Here is a 22,846-nt window from a genome sequence, read left to right as displayed (position 1 = left end):
CATTGTGGTGCAGGAGACAACTGGAGCTCACTGCATGATGGATGAGATCAGGAGATCAGTCACACCCATCATGGAGACCCAAGACAGATTCAGTACCCCCACTACCTGGGAAGGAAGGACAAGATTGTCATTTGAAAAACAGTGATGTCAAAAATCAAAACAGAGCCAACATTTAGCACTAGTCCAGACTGAAAATTGCCAATAAATGAATTTCTCCCTTAAGTACCTCTTAACTGCCTCCATTTCAAGTATTTAACAAGTCTAAAGCATCACTATTAACCAATATACTTCTGTTACTTGCCTGAGTACGGAAATTAACCTAATTAGGAAAAAAAAAGAAGTACTAAAAATGAATCTGATCTCTATCAACAAGCCTGTCATTTAGCGACAGTCATTTCCTAGCATGAGGAATAAAAGCTGCGCCAACAGCCTGAGGAGTGGCAACATGGCTTTTATCAGACACACAGCAAAGCTATTGGAAACAAAAGAAGGAAGCCTGGCAACACGTTATCTACTCAGGAGAGAGGGGAAAAGCTTGGCTCAGATTTTTCTTTGGGGTTCAATTGCTGCACGTCATGCCCAAATAAGCAGACTTCAAGAGACTGCTAAAGACAACAGTGAATTTAGCTTTTTGCTTAATAATATGTTTTAAACGGAAAGAAGAAAACATTCCAGCACCCGCAGCCCTGCCCTCCCCACCTGCCTGTGCAGACATACTGTATTACCCACTCTTGGCACCCTGGCTGGTAATTCAGTATCACAAAGCGCACGCCAGCCACCATCAGGCAACACCTGCCTGATTTTTCAGCAAGCCCCTTCTCCAGAAGGCGTGTCAACAAAGGGCTTAAGGGAGAAAACAAAACACTTTTTCACTTCTCAAATGGAAAATTTTCACTAGGAAGGACAGAAGTCTCCTGGAAGTGCTTTGTGCAACATAAGCTGCAGTGGCTTTTCAGCAAGCGCTCAATCCCCCCCACAGAACTCTGATGAGGTAAATTCCCCCAAACACTACTTTGGAAATCTACCTCTAATATCTGCCTTACCCTCTGATCTAGCCAAGGGATTACAGCCCTTAAATCTTTAAAAGGAGTGGGGTTCAGCCAGCTCTGCAAATGCTGATGAATGTCAACTTGAAGGTGATCCCAGAAGTCAGCTTACACCGTGACAGCTCTGAGCCCCTTCTGCTCACATCAACAGGTTTTTCAAACCTTCTGCAAACTTCTTTCAAGAAGTCACGTTTCAGCCTTACTCAGTTAAACACTGGATTCATTTCATTTGACGTTTTCAAAGCCATCGTTCAGCTGCAGTTCTCCCCTAACAAACTAACTCTGAGAAAAAAAACAATGGAGAAGCAACGTTTACTTGTGCTGAAGTATGCACAGCTGAGAATAAGGAGTTATGAAACAAGCAGAAAACCTGTGTAAAGCGGAACAAGGTTTACTCATTTAGAATAAAAAAGTGCGGAGAAAGGAATTTACCTGTGTGGAATAAAAAGTAATATTTATGCATACACCTTAAATAGTTTGGCTTTGCCAAACAGCGATCGAACATCTAATTTGCAATTGCTAGGGGTGAGGGCAGGTATCCATGGGCGCAAAGCTGCTTGTGGTCATCTATAACATGCACAGCTGATTTGTTGCCTCTCTGGGCTGAGATCTTCCACCTCATCAGAGCACAGAGCATACAATCTGCCGCTAGCAGACATGCAAACCAATGACACGATAGATGAGTTCAACAGCTGTCGGCACCACGCCAGATCCACCACATTTAAGTTCACGCTGGGCCAGCAAGAAGCACCTGTGAACAATTTGCAGCGGATGGATGCCCCACCATGCAACAACTGGGAGGACTGGAGCAGGAGGGGATGCTGACAGCGCCAGGAGCACTCTGAAGACTTTTACCAAATTCCTGTGCCCCAGGCAAAGGAAATCACAAGTCATCCTCTTTCCCCCCCCCCTCGGGGAGGGGCAGCCTCGCCCACAGGAATCCGCCTGTGCAGAGACTTCAGCTTCACCTTCCCCTTCAGCTCCCCTGCCCCTTCCCTGGCCCTGCCGCCGCACGGCCCGCGCACACGAATGGTGCTCACGAGCTCTTAAAATCTTTCCTCCAAGCGCTTTTCCTCAGGAGCTGCAGCCAAAGGCCGCCTGTTGCCACCTGTCAGTCGCGGGGATTAATTACCTGCGCCGGGCTGGGAGCGGCACATTCCTCCCCAGCCTCGCCCTGCAAGATGTTGACATCAGGCAGGTGGGCCCCGCGTCCCCCGGCTGGCAGCACGGAGGGGACAAGGGGGGGAGAGAAACATGACCCACACGCTCAGCCGGGACAGACAAAAAACACAGAAAAATGGAAAAAGAAGTGGCAAGGAGCATGTCGGTGCAGCTCTGCGCTGCCTCAGGGCATACCGCGTGCCCAACGCCAGGCTGGACGCTGACGGCAGCTTGGAACTGCGGTGAAATAAAGATATATGTGTCTGCGTTGACCTGCTTAGGTAAATGGGAATGGGGAGGGGTGGCAAGGGAGGAGGATGGAGAAACGTAGCCTCCAGCCTAGGATTCAGCAGGCTGGGGCCTGGCTGCCCTCCTGGCACACAGCCCTGCGGGCAGCGGAGAAACGGAGCTGGGCAAGTGGCAAAGCCTGCCAGGAGGCTGCAGCAGACTTAAGGAGGGTGAAAAAGAGGCCTAGAAGATTTGAACACCACTTTCCGAGAGAAACCAGCTCCTCGTTCCCCCCTCCAATTGTTTTTCCCCCCTTTACTACACTTGTATGCAGTCCCATGAGTATCGTGCAAATGCCCTTCCCCAGCAACACAGTACTCCTCAAGGAGAGTGCTGAAGGAGCTGAGAAACTGACAGACATGGGGACATGCACCTGGAACCACACTGAAATCCCCCCCCATAACACTGGGTTTGGAGCATCAGCTGAATTCTCTCACCTTAAGGAGAACTAGACCATTCATTCATGAGAATGCTTCAACATCTCCCCAGAGATCTTTATGTAAAATGATGTTGATCAGGAAGTATTCTCTACATTAGGAAGAATTCTACCTAGTAACAGCAGCAAAACCAGAACAAGTAACACTGATATTTTCCCCTACAATTCTTCCAACTGTGAAACAGTTGTAAATTTACAAACTTCACATTTAAGGGCTTTTGCAAGTCATTTTTGCCTTTACAGACTCGATTCATCAATAAGTAAAGACCTTTCAAGGTTTGGCTTGAAAACTTCTTTTTTTATACACTGAATTTCTCTACCCGTTTCTAAACCGAAACTTCAGCTGTACCACGTAAGTTTCAGATACTAATAATGTCTAGTATTTGCATTTCTGATAGGCTACTTGGCAGAGGAAGTTTTGCAAATGAGGTGAAATGATGAAATGACTAAATTAGCAGTGTGCATGCTGAAAAAAACAACAATGGAAGCCAATGCTGAACATCCTTCCCTACACCCAGTAAGTACCCAATGACTGTGGGATTCCACATTACAAAATGCATAGGTATTTTCACACTGAATGAAGTAGCTTCCACAGGGAAAACTTATTTAATACTGCCTAAAATCTGAGGTACATTTCCAAACAGCTGCTTGTAAAAATAAATTTACACAAACAAAATACCCTGAAACTATCCCAACTGTAGTACAGTTCCCTCAGATGGAACAGGACAAAGCAACTGTGCTTACCTGGCAAACTTACCTGGCTTTGAACACTGTATCAACTCCCATAGGATCAGAATGTGTCTCAGAGTTTGACTTTGCATATCCCTGTGATGTTATTTTCCACAGACTCTATCAATTAACTGACATTAACACTGCCAATTTACAAGCCATCAGTAAAACATTAAGTCTATTGTACTTCCATCCTTGAAGAAGGTTTCTTTAGGATCATTTTGCAAATAAGGCCTGTAATGGGGTCTCAAGATGCACTGCTTTGCTTTTTCCTTCTCCTTCACCCTCCCCACTTCAAGAGGTGGGCTGGACACAGGCTCTTACACTGTTTAACTCTCAGCCTCTTAAGCTGACATCTGCATATCTCCTGGTGGCTTCTGTATTACAGATTACCACACAAGACTACTGCACTAAGAAATAATCACTGTAGAAACCCCACTCATGCTAACCCTAATTAACAAACGCTAACTTCTGGCAGAACGGTGCATAAAGAAAATAACAACCAACCACCAAACCCTGGTTCCGTTAACATGAATAAGCTGTAAGAGCCCCATATAATATTAGAGCCCTCTACAGAGAAGACATATGCTCTGGGTCCTCAGCATAAGGACCTCAGCATGGTCCTCAGCCACAGGTTTAAACAGCTCCAGACAAGCTGAAGATCAAGGGGATGAATCTGGGTACAAGGAAATTTCAGATTTAACTTCAAGATGCTTCTTAGTTCCCTCATCTGCAAATAAGGGGATTTCATGGATATCTCAGAGGAAGATAAACAAGTCATTAGCACAGCATCTGTTAGAGCAAAGAAAAAACCAAGCTGGATGAGAGAATAGTGAAAAAGTACCAAAGTTGTTCTGGCAGCACAGTCTTTTCCATCAGCAACATCTCAAGCAGTGATTTTTGCCGAGTCAGACCCAGAGGTATCAGGCTCCATGCCAGATTGTCTACCAACCATTCAACACCCTAGAAAGCAGGACACTTTGCTAGAATGATGATAGATTTCCACCCAAATTCCAGCTCGCACCAAATGGCTGACCTGCTTGCAAAATCCTACAGGGTCAGCATGTTGCATGTTCACATGTCAAACATCGACCCATCATTCCAGCTGGGTCACTGACAGCCTCAGGAACGATTTGCAGAACTGCAAGCCTGTCATCTTTGCACACTTTCCTTCTGATGAGCAGCTACAGGAGAGAAAATTCAGATGAGTCAAAGCTAAAGGCAAGTTTAGTGTCTTGTAACCTCTCATACTTAATACTGCTCTCCAGATACATTTTCTTTTCTGTACCCTTTTGCTTGACTTAAGCTCTAGTGTTCTGCTTCGAGGACAAGTAACACCTGAAGAAATTCACATAAGTATGACTTATGTTTTCCTTGCCTAAGTGCCACTTACAACACAAATGGACTTATCTTACCTATAAAGTTCTGTTTGCATGCCTATGATGGGTTCTTCCTTTCTCCTTTCCCTACAACCTGCGTGGGGATCAGGTATTCATCTTACAACACCCTCCATAAGACCTGGGTTTCGTTACCTATAGAAGAACCCACAAGAATCCTTCAGAAAGGCACATAGTCTTTCTAAGCACAAGCAAGATACTCTCTGCTTCTAAAACAGTGAGCAGCTGCATCAAGTCAGTGACCATATAGTTTCTTGACTGGGATGGACATACCTTCTTCAGAGTTGTGCTATGACCACCTGCAGAACTGCTCCCTCACCGGCCCTTGAGTGCAGAACTGGCTACTGCAACCCAAAAGCAGGGCTGATAGCCAACCAAGATGGGAGGATCTCAGCTGTGAACTTCAATGCTCTGATGGAAAAAGGATCTACTACAGAAGTCTATGAGCTCTTTTGTATTTGTGCTCTTAAGACAGACTGAACAGCTCAGATGTAGAAAGGTGATCCCTTTCCTTCCCTTTTTACTATCCCTTCTCCCTCCATTTATTCCACCTGGGGGAAAGTACAAATGCCTCTCCATCATTCTAATAAACCAAGGTATTAATCACACCTATGGGAGGCGATCGAGGAAAGACAGAAAGTATTAAAAACTGACAGGATCTCAAAGCAGCAATGCCAGTGAAATGCATCATTAAGGTGAGTAATTTTCCTGTTTACTTCACAGGCTCCCCCTATTCCCCCCCTTTTTTCCTCCCCGCCTAAGATGTGGGCAGGACTCATCAAGGCAAAGCTTGGAAGCAAGAAGCAGCGTCCCCAGTTTCTACATAAATGCTGCAGGCCAAAGAGCAAAGGCAAGTTCCAACTGAGCCCTTGACAATAATCAAGCTCTGCGGCGCCTCTGGTCTTGTCTTGTGCATACCTTGCAAGTAGCATCATGTCTTCCTGCTGAGATTTCACTGGCAGCGCACACAAGCACCTTGTCCCTTGGCTTCTATTTCAGAAAAAGAAAGTCCTGAACACACACACACACCCCTGCTTTTCTGCTTTGAGAAAGACCATTGGCCTCTAAATCCTCAGCATCCTTTCAGATGCTGAATTTACAGGTCTTTTCTGTTCTCTTGCAGGAAGATTAGAGTGAGCCCCTTGCCAAAAGGGCATTGAGTTTTTTCTACTTACGTCCAGGAAACTTTTCTGAGTCAGATCTTATTACTTTTGAAACAATGTACAGGTACCAACAAGTCTCTTCCATGATAACAGCCAGGGCCTGTTCCATTTCCTGATCACATTACGCTCAATTTCCAGAATTACATCTATGCAAATATTGTTCTCCTGCTTGCAGAGCATTTCATTGAATAATTAAACCAAAGAGCCAGCAAAGCTTTTCTGGCCATGACAGACAGCATGGCCAGCGATGCAACAAACAAGCATGCCGATAACAAGCAGGCTGCAGTTTTCTTCCTCTATATGAAAACTGTTTAAGATGCTCTGCTTCTCCTAAAGGACAGGAAATCCAAAGAAGAACCAAATAATTTCTACAAGCATCCTTCTGTTTTCAGGATTTGCCAATCTTAGAGGACATATTCTAGGTCTGAGTTGCAGCAAAAAAACATAAGGATGAAAAAAAAAAAAAGAAAGAAAGAAAACCAACACATGTAACATAGCAAGTTAGATTTATGTGGTAACTGCCTCAGATTTAAGTTAGATAAATAAAGTACAACAGCAGCTCTACCACACTCAGGATGAATAGTGACTAAGTCACAGCTTTACATGTTATTCACACAGTTAATTTTCGGGGATGAACAGCAAAAAAACTCAGAAGAATACAGTGTCACTAGCTATTAACCACCGTTTTCAAGGTTCCGGGATCTGCATTTTATCCAGATCCTCCTCTCTCCCAGCCCTCCCCTTCCATTCTCAATGACCCAGCTAAGCACAGTCCTCAAGTCAACTGATGTGGTTTCTCCTGAGCCTACTTTCAAAGTCAAGGCATGATTCAGCAAGGTGTTTAAGCAGATGCCTACCTTTAAGGATGGGAGCAGTCTTGCTGACTCCAACAGAGCCCTACATTTCACAGGGAATATTCACGTGCTAGAGGTTATGCACTCCCTCAAGTGCCTTACTGAACAGAGACCCTTCGTACCATGGGAAACGGTTTATCAAGACCACATTGAGGAACACAGTGTCACTGCTGCAGCTGTGAGGCCACCAAAACATTCCCACCTCCAGAACACTGTGCCTCAGCCCCAGGCAGCTGGTGAGGTCAATGCTGTGGCATCTTCTCTGCTAGGAAGATCAACAAGCCCATCCCAGGCTCCAGGTATTCCTCCAGCTTTCTCCTGCCAGCAGCCCTAAAGCTATGCAACTGCAGCAACTAACAGAAGACAGCCATTCTGCGGAGCAAAGCAAAGAGAAAAGAAGGCTTTGCAGTGCTACCAGCTGCCCATCCTAGACCTCTTCTATTAAAAAACAAAAAAACAAAAAACAAACAAACAAAAAAAAACAACCTTCCATTTTTCCATCTCCTACCCCAAAAAAAGGGGAAGGAAAAAAAAAAAAGTCACGTTCCACCTCACACACAAGCCAAAGGAACAGTTCACACAAAAAGGCTCGAACACAGCACAGACAACACATATTCCAGTGATTCTTCGGTAGCTTTATAACTTTGGAAAGAATGCACAACTGCATAAAGCTGCATGGATCTTGATGCACTGTAAAGGCAAATCTGCAGGTCTGAGAGATGAACTCAGCAGGGATAATCTTCCAAACCCTTCATGACTATTTCAGATCTATAAATTATTGGAAACAGATGACAGTAATTAATACCTAAGCAATTGATTTCACTTAGTAACTGAAGGATTATCTTGCCATCCACGTGACCTAACTAGAAACATAGCAGGAGTAAGTGTTGATTTAGATGCAAATCCTCATGAGTCTTGAAAGTGGCTTTTCAAGAAAAATACCAGACAGCTCTTTGTCCCCACTACCCCTGCAGTGCTCTACTAGGAAGCAGCAAGTTCTGAAGACCCCAAGCCACAGACGCTTTTTGAGAAGACTTCTCATTTAAAGGGACACTGCTCTCCCAAACAAAAAGCATCTCTGTTACTAGATTACAGTGAGAACAGGAATAGTTCCTGGGAACCATCATTTTCAAGTCAGATTTCCCAACTAACCACACCCAATTAGTAAGTGATGCCATATATTTTAAAATCATTATCAATTTTTGAACAGCAGATTTTTCACTAGTGAAGCTTTGGGATTTCCTTTATCTTTCCACTCTCAGTGTCCAATAAACCCAGCATCCTCACAATCTTATATGGGTTAAAGGCAACTAGAGACAAACTCCTTCCCTCTTTAAAACGAAATAAAAGAAAATGAAGCAAAACAAGACAAGAGTTTCAACATCAGAACAAGTTATTGGCTCACACTGTCTGGCACTCCTTATGCATCATATATGAGCTGTAAGAGAAAGGTGCAAAGCTCCTATGGACAGAACATGCTGTTGTTCTGCAGAGTGCTGTACAGGATGAATTAAAACCCTTGCAGGAAGTCAGCTCTGAGATAGCTACATAGTCAATCTCTTGAGCTGGCCACACTGCAAATGCTACTAAGGGCAAGGCCCGTGACAGCTAACAGAAGATGCCATTAAACCACCAGAGTAACCCAGAAGACACTTTCCGTCTAAGCACTAATGAATCCATGGAGAAACAAATATTTAGATCTACAGTTGCAGACAAAGCACCAAGATACAAGAATGAGCCCTAAACAGAACCAGAGATCACAAAACACACCGCATGGACACAACTATGCTACTGATGCTGTTGCGCCCATCATGGCATCATTATCTCAGATAGCGTACAAAGCGTGCCTGCTCAAGGCACTGGATAAAACAAAATCAGGATGCAACAGATAAAACTAATCCAGGGAAAAATACTTGGGAAGAAGCAAGCTGGCGAGGAAGGAGAAGCTCTAGTCACAGCACAACAGCTACCTGACCCCAGAGAACAGCAAATGACAGAGGCCCAGATAGACTGCAACTGTTGCTACACACTCCTTATTTAAATGCAATTTGTTTAATCTCAAATCAGATTCAACCATCAAAGGCTCTCTTCTGTAGCATACTGACAGTTCACTTGAAATCTCTGCACCTTTAATCCTTTAATTAGCTAACAAAAATGCTATCTCGACTCTTTCACCAACTGAAGCTAATTTTCTGCACAGAGCTTCCAACTTCTGCAGGTAACAGGTTTTAGCTGCTCACGTAGCCAAGGGGAAAAAACCAAGCAAGTCCCCAGGCCATTCTTGTACAAGCTGATATACGCTCCTCTATATGCTGCATCTCCAAAGAATATGCTTCTGAAAGACTCCTTCACAAAAGCAAGATGGACCTATCCTCACATTGCTCTGATGGGCTGGGAGGCATAATTAGATTGCACAATTCACTGAGAGTGAGCAGATTCTTCGTGTGTTGGTACAGAGGCAGCTGAAGGAACCTGAGGAATGGGCAATGCTTACACAGGAGCAGGACAGAAACATGAGTTAAGCCAACATTTGTGCAAGACAACATCATTTCTGCCGTGTACTTTGGCCACTTGCCTTGATGATTTTGGGATGAGATCTCTGAAGGAAGCAAAGCAACTCTCCAATAGCCAACTGTTCTGGAGGCTACCTCCAAAAGATTATTTCTTCAGAGATGAGCTCTGCTATTGCTCAAAACTGCCAGGGCAACACAGCTCCAGAACCAGAAAATGAAGAGCACATGAATCATCAGCACATCAGGAAAGAAATCCATTCAGGCAGCTTATATTATACATTAGATATTTTCTTCAGTTCAGCAGAGCTAACAACTCTGCCCATCCTGCAGGGCAAGAGGGCCACCTAAAGTCTCCTTATCAGAAGCTCTGAATAACATGGGAAGTGAGGTACATCATGCACCTGAACACAGCCCTGGGGCCTCCCGAGGTCACGATGCTCCCTGCAGGGCAATGCAAAAGCAACCAGCACTTGCTTGAGGCTTGCAAAGAAGGCACACCCATAGCACAGCTGCAGGGACTGCTGGCTCAACACAAACTAATCCAGCACGTGACATGCTGGAGAACGGGCATCACACACTGCAGAGCCATCACTGCACAGCCCCCCAGTCTGGCATGCTCGAACTGCAACATGCCCGATCTATTGAACTCTGCCTGTTGCTGCAGCACTACGCAGACACATTTCTTTTTCTAGACACAGCCTTGCAAATCTATGCAGCACAGATGAAGCCTAAGGCTTGCTCTAGCATGGGTGTCCACCTGCTAAGCCTGGCCAAGTCACACGAGGCTTCGCTGTTGGCCAGCCAGCGAATACAGGTGAAGAACAGCACAGAGTCACCAGAGACTTGACCAACACATGGAAACACAGAGGTAAGCATATCTGTGCTCTACTGAGCACAGTGGAAAAGCCCTGCCTACATCAAAGGCAGAGGACAGGACATTCTACACCTTGCAGTTCCCTAATTTACTTGTGCTCTGGGTTCCTTGAAGAACATTAATTGAACTCTGGTCCTGTGCTAATCAAGCACTCATGGCAGGATTTGGTGCTAGGCAAGGGAGAAAAAAAAAAAAAGATACTACCCAGGTAGTATTACAAACTATACCATGCATAACAGAGCACTTTGAATGCACTTCTCCTTTGGCAGAATTTTAGAAGCACTACATTCACATTCTGCATCTTATTCAGTCCAAATGAGTCAACCCAGCTCCCTAGCTGGAAATCCAGCCCACACGACCAGGAGAAAGATCTGAGCAAGCTGCTGCACCCTGCTGACAGCAGATCCCACAGTCATATGCAGTCTACACATCCAAAACTCACATGAGTTGTATGTGTAAACTAGAAATATGGCTGTGTGTGCATCTCAGGGGCACGCTAAAGAAGAAAGGAAAGTAATGCAGAGCTCACCACTAAGCAGAACAGGATAACCTCTCCTACTTGCCTAACCATTTCTGCTGCTCCTGAGTCATATAAACGTTCTATGCTGCAACAGGCCTTAAAATGAGGCATTTCAAGTGCACAGTTAAAGGCAGGCAAACATACTCTGCTAAGTGCAGCTGCTAACGTCTCATTCTACATTCAGTTCTTACAGCACACAGGGGACAGGAGCAGCTGGCAAGGAGCACCTGATTGGGAAGCTGCATTCTGGTGTCTGGGCAGTCTGCCTGGTGACTGGATCTCCACACTCCTTGATCAATGTATTACCAAACAGCCTTCTGCTGACAGTCCTCAGAGTAGGTACGCCAAAGTTGTCAACAGTTACCAGATTTGCTCCAGGCCAGAAATCAAGCTCATTTTGTAGTGCCAAGATGAGCAGGATTCTTCATTCTTTATTTAAAAAAGAAAAAAAGTTCTACAGCACTCTGAAAGCAGCTAATCAAATTATTAAAGTGCTTAAAAGTTTAATGAAGAAATCAAAGCTATTAAGCAAACATTCAGCCTGATGTCTCTTTCCCTTCTTACCCACCCTTCCTCAATGCATTCAAAACCTCTTTTTGCTATGCTACAACATGTTTAAACAGGTACTGAGATACAAACAAGTCTTGGCCCCATCTCATACAGAATGGATTGGTTGCAGATGTTCTCCTGCAAGCTACATCTTGCCTTCTGCAAGAGCATTCATCTCCAAAACACATCATTTCACCTACTTTGCCCGAAGCCAAAACTCAAAGGTTATTTAATTTTATTTTTTTATTAACTCTAACATACCTACAGCTGTGCAAGCAAAACGCCAGCTAGTTTATCAAGGCACAAAGAGGTGAGTGACTGAGTTTAGATAAATGTGACCAAGTCAGAGCAGACATCTTTCTGTTCACCTATGCAGCAGCCAACAGCAATGTCAGGGATGCAATAAAACAAAAAAACTGCTGTATTTCAGAGAAGCCTGACATATTTCACTATCTTCCTAGGACAAGTCAGACATGAGCTCATACAGTGGCAGGTGAGTCAGTGACGAGTCAGACAAGAGCTCCTTAATTAAGCTTTAGGGGTGGATGATCCCTCGAAGGTGTAATCAGATTGGTATGGCCAGTGGGAAAAATAAAACAACCAAAAAAAAAAAAAAAAAAACCTACTAGAGTGAATTGCTACACCCTTGGTGATCCATGCCAGGCTGGCCAGAGAACCCCCAGCACACAGCAGCAACTACTCTACATCACTCCCCAGAAGCCTGCATGCTGAACCCTACTTCTCCTGGGCACTGGGAAGTGCTGACTTTCCCATAGCGAGAAGGTCATGCTGGAGTCACATCACAGACACGGTGTGATCCAGGGGTGCAGGGTAAGGTGAAACCCAGCAGTTTGGGCTTCAGAGCCAAGCGGGCAACTGGTAGCAACTCCAGCCTGTGGAGTGGAGAGAAGCAGTCACAAGTGAGTCGTTCCCAGTCACTAAGCAGCAGTTGATCTTGGCCATATGCTTCACTGACACTTAAAATACTACCAAGCAACCCTACTCAAGAAGACCCTGTAAGTTCTACGTTTAGGAACCATCCCTAAAACGCATTTCAAAACACACATCAGAACAGCAGCGCATTAAAAACAAAACAGCCCCATTAAGCAGATTGAGATCAGTGGTGTGACTAACAGCATCGGAGTGTTTTGTGCTCACAACGTTAGACATGCAGCATGGAAATGGTTTTCTTCCAGCACGTGTCCCTGCAAATGCAGCCTGGAACCAGCGCATCCACAGAGCTGCTCCTCCCAACAGCTCTTCCATGCATACCAGCAGCACCAATGCAATCCAGTTCAACTGAGTATTGCATAGAACAGCTGGAAAATAAGCCCAGAAACAGAATCCCATCTTTGTAGTACCTTAAGAGAGGCACAGCAAAGGAAACCAGCAGAAGTGACTCACCAGAGAAGTCAGCACATTAAGGGGCTAACAAATAAAGATTAAATTTAATTAAAAATGTATTAATTATTTATAAGACCAGTATTTTAAAGCAGTCAGTCCATGTGCTCCATTTCTGAGAACCTTTAATCTTTACAGAACTAATGATTGCTCTTCTGAAGCTTTTCCTAAGGGCTGTCATCTTTTTTTTTTTTTTTTTTTTTTTTGTTAGTGTTGACACTGTAAAAGTCTTTAGTGAGAGAAGTAGAATTGCAAGTGATTTTTGGAGTCTCCTTTGCTCACCAAGTGCTGGTCAAGAAAGTGACTCAGAATGAATAACACAAGCAGTGTGCAGCAGAAGGGACAGGAAACAAAGAACTCATCATAAAACCAGTCGCCACCTGACTGATTAATGAACAGATGACATTTAGTGCTCAGCCACCTAAGAAACATCTCATGAGAATACTTTGCCACCCATGGTGATGCTGATGCTCGAAACGCAAACAGAGAGGGCATGCTGCTGGACACTGAGCCCAAGAGCTCTGCTCCCATCCATTTGCCTTAGGAGAGGCTATGAGGACACATCTGACAGCAAATCTCTGCTCAGCTCCATTTTTTTTTCCCCAAGGAGGCCAGGAGGAGGGCAGCTCCCCGGCAGAAGCTCCCAGCTGCAGCTCCCACGGGTGAGCTGATGAGCCCCGACAGCAGCAGGGCGTGTTCAGCCCAGCTCATCACTGCAGCTAACACAGCACAGCTCACACACTGTCACACTCCAGATACACAAGGAGGAAGAGGCTTTCCTTTGAGCCATAGCCTCCACACGGCCTCTGCATCAGCATATCCCATACCTGATGGGCCTGATGCTGGAAAATAGTGAGCTCTCAAGAGGGGAAGCAATTAACCTAGTCAGGACTTGGGCAGTTCTGAGCTTTAGCCTGGAGATATACTTAGGTTTGCAAGACAAATCTTTTTACAAATAAGCTTTCAGGCCTCTTGATTAAGTCTAGTGATACAGGCTGCAAGCAAGCAGCAGCCCCAGCCATTCCCCCAAGCGTTTCACATTGGGGATTTAAGTGCTCTGCAATGTGGTGGCACAGTCCTGACTTTGAGGGTGGGCATGTAGAAATGCAGGGGAAGAAATGGAGGCAGAAGGAATGCCTTGCACAACGTTACCCAGATCAAATCTAAATCACAGGGCTGGAGCAGCACAGAGGCTGGGTTCAGGGTCAAACCCTTAGCTCATCTGTACTGAGCTCTACCCAAGCAGCTCGGGGCAATGCTGCTTCTCTCCCCAAGAGGGATGCACAGTGAGCCCCAGGCTCCAGATGATCCACGCAGGGATGCTGCTCTTTAAGCCTTGCAGAGCAGCATGATCATTACTGCTAAAGCAGGAAAAGCCAGAAAAATAGACCCTATTTTCCTTATTTTGGCAACTGATGCACATCAGCAGAACATGAAGCACTCATCCTCCTCAGAGGAGCAACTGTCTTGCCCTCTTTCAAACAATAAACAAACAACTGTCATAGAATACATCTGATAAGATGATGGAGAAGTAGCAGTTTACTTCTGTGGATGCATCAAGCTTTGCTCCAGTGTTTAAGCGTTATCTGTAACAACTAGAAATGTAAATTCTGTATAACACAGAGATGCAATTTCTCCACCCTGGTCTATTTGTCAGAGGATCTAAGCTCTTACTTGAGTAGCTTATTCTACTCTGTTTACCATAACAAATCTGACACACCTGCACATGAACAGATTTCCATTGCATAATAAAGTTCATGCTCTTTCTATACAGAAGTCATCCCTACTCAGCATCCCTACTCAGGACACACACAAAAAAAAAAAACAACAAAATAGGACATTTCTTCACAGGACATGGTCTGCCAAGCACTGAAGCTAAACCCTCAGTATACAGAGCACCACCAAAGCAACACAAAAACCATCACGTTTGCCTCAGCACACCACCAACTGTTGCTTGTTCTGTATCAAGTTGTCAGGGAAATAAGATATACATGGCTGCAGTATTTCAACTGATCTGAGGACAGGAACAATCACCTCCAAGGCCAGTCTTTGTCTGCAAGGCAAGCAATACTTCTTATATCAGCCTGTCTGAAAAACCTTATCAGAAGTAATTTAACATCACTCCTTGTTTTGGTCAACATTTGTTTAGTTTTTTGTTTTGTTTTTAGGGGTAGTTTGGTCGAAACATCTTCAAGCAGTGCTCATTTAAGGCAACTTTTTCAGAAGCTCTCCATGCCCCAGAGCATGCTGCCTCCCTCCTGGCTCTGCTGGCTGTGACCTGCAGGAAGGGAAGGAGGCAGCTCCTGGGATGCCACATCTGAGCAGTGAAGGCTGCTTTGCAGTTTGCATGTTTCACGCTTATAAAAATCCAAGAGAGCTCAGCAGCTTTTAGGAGCTAGCACAGAGGCAGTCCCTGTGCTGAACAGTACGAAAAAGCCCTGAAGCATCCAGAAACACCACCCCAAAAAAACACCACTCCAATAATCCGACAACGAAAAAAATCCCACACCACTCCAAAGGAGTGCTAGTTTGGAAACACTGGGACTTCTGGCACCTTGGTTTCCCTCCTCTAAAACGGCAACGACATACCTGATTTTCCTACCAAGAAAAGGTGTTTGCTGATTAGGGGAGTAATGTTTGTGCAGCACTTTGAAGATTTAAAGTACTACATTAATCCTACATGTTGTTCTTCGCAGAAGCCAATTTTTAACTAAGCACAGGAGAAAAAAAAAAGAAAGGTGATTTAAATAGTGACCCTCCCCTGCTTCAAGATGTTCACTCATCTCCCAACATCAGCTATTCTTATCTCTAAATGTTTTTTTAACCCTTCCTTCTCATACTTCTCAGAAACCGCAAGGCTCATTCAGCTTTTATTCAAAAAATGGCTTCTTTCCAGGCTGTGGCTGCTTCTTGTAAAGTTAATTCCTTTGGTAATGCTGCTGGAGGCACATCGGTATGTTTGGTGTGTATGTGTATATACATATTTTCCCCCTTTTCACATGGTGTTGTTTTTATATACGTGTAGTGAAAGATACCTAATCCAGGATTATGATTCTCTTTATTCCTTTCTCATGAAAGTAGGTGGGGCTTTTTTGTGCCAGTTGCGTTGATGAAAATTATGTTTAATTAACGCTTTTCCTCTCCACAGATGTAAAAAGTTCTCATTAAGAACCCAAGATGTTTCTTACACTTAGTTCTCTCCCTCTGCATTTTCTCTTTGGAAACAACTAAAACTTGAAGACAGTTTTGCCAGCTTTCTGAGAAAAAAAAAATAAGGCAAAAAATAATAAAAACAGACTGATGCCAGTACAGCTAGAAGTCACTTGAGCAAAGCAGCACGTAAATCTTCTTCCCCTGGGGGTGCCAAGACAAGACAACCTCTCCCCACAATTACTTTCTCCATCCCACTGTGCCCATCCCTAACATCTCAGTGTTTTGCACTTGCAGACCCTGCAGTGAGCTCTGTCTGGTCTCTTGTTTTGCCGGGAGAGAGAAAGCACAAACACAGCAACCAGGAAACTAAATCCTAGCTGAAAGAAAAGAACATTCACACCATCAATTTAAATAAATGCCTTCCTCTTGTCATCACGGAGGACACTTGGCTAATGAAAAGCATCTACCAAAACTCAGCACTAAAACAGTTGCACCTCAGAGAGGTACCCTACATTGCCTTGTAGGATTTACAAAACAACGGAGGATGCAAAAACAGAGAGAGGCAGAGAGAAGCAGAGACAAACTCAAAACAAGACATTTTCTAGAAATCATTACAAGGAGCTCTGGAGCTGCTGGTAAGGAGTCAGAAAAAGATAACTGGTAATAAAGACAGAATATACATGACAATGAGCTTAGAGGGGGGAAAAAAAGCACAACTGCATTTTAATAGGAAGCTAATGAACTTGGATCTCCTTTCACTCAAAGGAAAAAAACCAACGAAAAAAAAAAAAAAAACAGAAGACAATCCAGCAGGCCCCTCCTGGACTGGTTCTCACAGGGGAACTGGTTCTTCCCAGCTCTGCTCGCTTGAAACACATCCCAGCCGTGAGAACGGCACCTCCTGCACAGACAGCAAGCTGCTGCCCTCCTTCCAGGCAGATGACCCAGGACAAGTTTCATAGGCACCAACAGCCTTAACATCAGGCCCTGTGGTACTACACAGAGGGAAACACTTCAGCTCATTCAAACAGGAGGACACAATCGCAACCTTTCTGTACATGAGAGCTGTCGCAGCAACAAAAGCCCATCCCTCTCCCTGCTCGCTCTGAGCAGACAAAGGGCACACGCATTAGGAGCAGCATCTTCAAAAACAGGTAAAGCTGCACAGAGCCTCAGGAAGCCAGTTCCCACCACTTCTCACCCAGACAAGTGTCCAAATAAGGCAATGCTCCTGCTTTGCTGAGATCTGTGTGGAGCCAAGCCCTGAGCTCACAGCATTGCGTCAGTTCTTCCAGTCTGTGCATCAGCAATCAGTTGGGTTGAAGAGAAAACCTAAAGTCATGAAAGGATTAGCAAAGTGTCCAGAAGGGGACCAACTCCAATGCTCAGAAACATCCACAGACCCTGCATTCACTTCTGCAGGGACCCTTCTTTTAGCTTTGTGCTAACAACCAAAGCCCACAGCATTGCTGACAAGGAGGCTCTAAAGTAGACAAATTCAAAATCCCATCGTCCTTCTCCCAGTAGCTTTAAGGAGGGTAGAAATCAGGAAAGCTCAGACTGCACTGCCTAAAAGACAACTAGCTGGTGCAAGTGGCACATCACTGAGGTGTAACAAAGCTAAACCTTCACATTAACACCCAGCACAGCCCTATGTGCAAGGTCTTTAGGGAGACTCACCAGCCCTTAAAAAGTTGTCACATACAATGCAGAAAAATGACCAGCAGTAGAAGCATTAGCAGAGCGTTGTTCCATTTGCACTATTTGAACAACTTATGTAAGAGAACACACAATTAGAGCCAAGGCAACGCATGCATCAAATTGCCATCTCACTGCTGTGCTATCCCCACGGACATCATCCTCCAATTCATTTTATAGAAGGGAAATGAAGCTTCCCATTTTATACCAGGTGATTCAGGACAAAATTTTGTTTTTTTTAAAGCAGAAGTGGAATAAATCAAATCGAAATAAGACGACTGAGATAGACCAGCCACGGAATCTGTACTCTCAACCACAGAAACCTGTTACTCCTAGCAGGGACTAATTTAAGCACATTCCTTTCACCTTAAGAACAAAACCCTTCTGAATCTACTAACCCCAGACTGCACAATGCATTTACTTGCTTTCTTGCATGTTGCACAGGTTGTCACCTCGCCTTGACAGCTAAGAGTCTGAAATCAAAACGCTTTAATAGAACTTGAGGTACAATCAAGTTTACTGAGCACAGGAGAACCAAAGTGCCTGACTGGAACACGGATTGCAACTTTGTGGAGCTCTGTGTTTCATAACAAAGCTCTGCAAGGACCAACCCTGCTCAGCTCCAACCTACTGCAGGGCATGAGAAAAAACTGCTATGCTCAACTATTGCCAACACTCCCATTATGCAAGTCTTGCAGGGCTTTCTTCAGCAAAATCAAAAACAATCACAAACAAATTTTGGTTTTCATGCAAAAACTTAAAGCTACTTTTGCCTTCTTTTTCCTCTACTCTCGTGACTACCCAGAAATGCTTCAGAAGATTTAATAGATGCACCCTAAAGGCTCAAAAACCTGAGGGAACATCCGAAGAACCTGTTTGCCTTTAATAAAGTCTCATGACTTATAAGGTGGTATCTTGCTTATGGGGATAGGAGGATCTGATTTGTTTCTTGATAGCTTGAGTTTGGCAGCAATGTTAACTTTACTAACCTTGACATAATTATTTCTTTAAATTATTTTTATTTTTTAATCTTCCCCACTGCAACCATGTTCTTCTCCAAGCAAGCAGTCATATAGCAAGCTCTGTGCTAGCAACAGGTGATTGCCAAATCTTTTTTTAGTGGGAAAAGCCAGTGCAGTTATTTATTTACTTGCACTTGGAGTGGGTGGGAACATCTGCACACAAAGTTACTTCCAGAAAGGGAAAAAAAAAAGTCTGAGGTGGCACGCTTTTGAAACGCCTTGTTTGCTTCTGCTGCAGAAATGGGAGGAGATCTCACAAGCCCAGGTATATGAGAATTCTCACAGAGGAAGTATCCCACAATAAATGACGCACAGTTCTGGATAAGCTTCACCTAATTTCACCAAATTCATATGGCTTCTCTCTCAGACTTAACGACCTTCTGCCTACCAAGCAATAACTGCTTGATCCACTACTGGCTTTCAGCGAGCTTAAACTGCAGGAAGAGCTCCCCCAACCCCTGCATGCATGTGAGAAGCTCTGTTCAGTTTAGATTACCAAGGCTTTTGTTTTTAAAGACTGAAAGAGAGTGGCAATCGTTAAAATTTTCCTTCTGAAAAGACTGATTAACTTGGTTATATTCTTGTGTTCTCAGGTCATTAATTAAAAAAAAATAATCAAGGATGCTTATAAAGTCCTCCGCAATCCAATCTCAATTTGTCATCATTAATTAGTTCAACGTTGCATACAAATGAACAGCTAACCTGATTAGACAGCATGTTTTACTGGAATTCCTACTTAAGGTCATGAAAGATTTCACAGAGAAAATCTGCAATATTTTCAAAGCAAACTGCTCATGCATAAGAAATCACTCTCACCTAGCAGCAACTGGTGTTTCTCTGCAGTTTTTGGCCAGCTCCTTCTCCCCTTGAGTTAGGAGCCCATCACAAACCTGAGCAGAGAAGCAGCCCTCCCAGTGTTACATTCATCTCTTCCCCAGCTTATCCTACACGAACAGCGCTGACTCAGCACAGGGTGTCCTCTGCCCTGTGAAAATAAACCTGCCCCAAAGAAAACATCACCATACTACAAAACAGGTTTGGAGGGGTACGAGTAGAATTTGGGGCTGCTCGCAGAGACCTAGGTTTCCCTCCCCCCTTTCTCCCACTTCCAGAAATAGCCCTGGGATCTATGTCTGATTTCAGATCATTTTTTCCCTCAGAAGCTAAGCACCAAAAAGCCTGAAGCATCTTCACAGACCTCTAACCCTCCCAAAGCACCTTTGCTTTTTCAGAGGAAATAACCAAAGTCTTCCATCCAGGCCGCCAGGCCTTTGCTCTCCCATGACCTAATCCAACACAACTCAGCTCCAAACAAACTCAGATGAGCTACAGCAAAGCATCCTGTCAGCCAAGACTCGAGATTCACTGCCTGCCCCCACTGATCCCTCCTAGCAGAGCAAGGTGGGTCAGCCTCACTCATCCACTCCCAAAGTGGGGAAAGTGAGACACAAGTTTCCTTAACGCTGTCACCTTGGGGAATGCAAGAGGAAAAAACCCTAAGAAACAAGGCTTTCAAGTTTTGGACTCTTAATAAGGGTGGGGCCATCTAGTAATTAAACATTTAATAGGTCACTGCAGTGAAGAAACTCTTCCAGTTGGGTAGGTTCCTAATCCATCATTAAAAAAGAAGATGACGACAGGCATTAATCAAAGCACATGAAGTCACATTTGGGGGGGGGGGGAGGCTAGTGAGCAACTCAGAGAACTTGCTCCTGCTGTGAGGATGGGGCAATCCTTCTTTCATCAACGTTTCACACGTGTTTCCACATTTCTCAGGACAGCAGCAGGAGAGAACCTCCAAGTCCCTCCACACCCACCCCACTGATAAAGCTGTCGAACACATTACCAACTGCTCAACAGCCCATGTGAAATGAGTTGGTGGATTAATTAGCAGAAGGGCAGAGCTCTGAAGATGGAAAGATGCTCAAGTGTGAAACATAGATTGAAGGTCCCCGGCAGCCACCACAAGACTGTCATCAGCCACTGCATACACACAGCTCCTGCACAAGCAGCTCTAGGCTCAGCACAGGTACACCAGGACACTCCTCCACAAACACAGAGCTGTTTTGGAGGTTGCTCCTTGACTAAAACATACAGGCTTGTTCCTGTGCCACAGACTGCAACAGCTACAGGCAACACATGTGCCTGTCGCACAGTTCACGTTGTGGATGAAGAAAATGGAAAATGCCTGCCCCCAAGGAAAGAAAAAAAAGCGACCACCATGCAATCTGATCTGACTACTACCTAGATCCACGTTAAATCTCAGCCTCGCTTCTACCCCCAAGAGCTGCTGTCATTGCAGTGAATTCTCTCAAGTGCTTGCTCAACCTCACGCTTGCGAGCAGCTCGTCTTCAGCTCTTCTGGAACAGCCTACCACTGACGTTCAAAACTCATTTCAAAAGACCACTTTTCATAGTTGAAAGGATAGCATCAAACACTCCTGTTCCCTGCAGCTGCGTTAGATAATTCTTTGTACTATATTTATCAAAAGAGAATGTCTTTTCATATCTCTCTCAAAGGACCCTCTCCACAGCAGCCTGCAAAAATCCAAGGGCAGCATTTTCTTGCCCTGAGAAATGGAAAGCAGACCTGACAATTTCCTTACTTAAAAGGGGAATGAAAATAAATAGTGTAGTGCAAGTGGAGAAACCTGGACATGAAAAGCATGAACTACAGCAAGACATCACAGCCAGTACAGATAAAAAAAGATGCATTTCAATCTCACATGGACTTCCACAGATTCATCCATAAAGAAATAAATAAATTGCCCTTGACCAGACAAAGCATTTCAACTCTGTGAAACATACCCTTAAAACAAAGGTATCGTTACCAGTTTTAGACAAAAGTTTACTTAAAAAGAACTTTTACATATGAAAGATGCAATTTTGTACTGATTCATTATTACACAACATCTCTTCCCATCTGTCCAATAGGAAGCATGCAGGTTACAGTGTTTCCTACCAGCAGTGGCCAGTTGCAGTTTCTAGACTGTATTTACTCTGAGACCAAAGGAGTTCCTTGGACTAAATATGGAAAGGAAGAAAAGCGAATGTGGTAAAAAAAGAAAAAAAAAACAAAAAAAACAGAAAACAAACAAACAAAAAAAACCAAAAAGCATTTTAAATTAAAAATCCCTGCAACTCACTGCTTTTGTTTGTGTAGTTTTAAAGACGGAAAACAAGTGTTGGATAATCTGATATCATTAAATAAAGGCACCATAAAGTGAGATACTCAAAACAGCTTTGAGTGAAGAAAAGTAAGACAAATCATACTATGATGGAAGCTGAGATTTGACCTGCTGCTAGAAGAATCAATAGGTACATCTGAAGGGACAAAAAAATAAAACAAAATAAAAATAAATTGGTTCCCTCCACTGGGGATTCAAATCTGATTTCCTTAATTACCAAGCACAGCAGGGGTTACTGGTAATACCTGATTTAGGCATCTAACTCTAGTGTTATTCAGAGGACCAAGGTTCAATTTACCTAATTCTCCTCACTCACCACACAGGGGTTTATTCACTGCACTGATTTGGAGTGCTTGAAGTAGTGGAAGACAAATACTGAACATCTTAGCAATGGAGAATATTGCTATCTTAAAGAATCTCTACTCTAGAGCCCTAAACCACACCGGGACACACAGCTAAGGAAAATTTTTAAGTTTAGAAAAATATTAATAGTTGATCAGGGCAAACCACCTCCATCCTGTACCTCTGTCCTACTGGCACAGCCCCGCACATGGAACCTAACACATACCCATGGATGAAGGATGCCATGGCAAACTCTGAAGCCATCTTTATGCCCATCCCAGGTTTTAACTTCAATATGCTACACTTAAATAAGAGAGACACTGTTTCATCACACAGTCTTTAAGTGACTGTCTTTTTGTGAGGCATTTTATTCACCTGGGATTTAGTAATATTACTGAGGGTTCAATTCCCACCACACCCTCCCAGAGCAGCCAAGATAAATCTCTCCCTTCTGTGTGACATGTCATGCACTTAAGAGGACACAGGTCACTCTGTTCTTGCACAAGCCTGGA

General features: G+C 44.1%; 1 protein-coding gene across 3 annotated transcripts in view; it reads right to left on the bottom strand.

Moving 5' to 3' along the window:
- TP63 (tumor protein p63) overlaps positions 1–22,846 on the bottom strand; it is a 97,385-nt gene that overhangs the window by 25,508 nt on the left and 49,031 nt on the right. The gene's annotated exons all lie outside the window — the stretch shown is intronic.

This window comes from Lagopus leucura, unplaced genomic scaffold (genome assembly GCF_019238085.1).
Source record: "Lagopus leucura isolate 7727_CA_CO unplaced genomic scaffold, USGS_WTPT01 Super-Scaffold_100021, whole genome shotgun sequence".
In the NCBI taxonomy this organism is placed as follows: Eukaryota; Metazoa; Chordata; class Aves; order Galliformes; family Phasianidae; genus Lagopus; species Lagopus leucura.
Note: the sequence above shows the minus strand (reverse complement) of the source record. Positions and strands in the feature narration are given on the sequence as shown.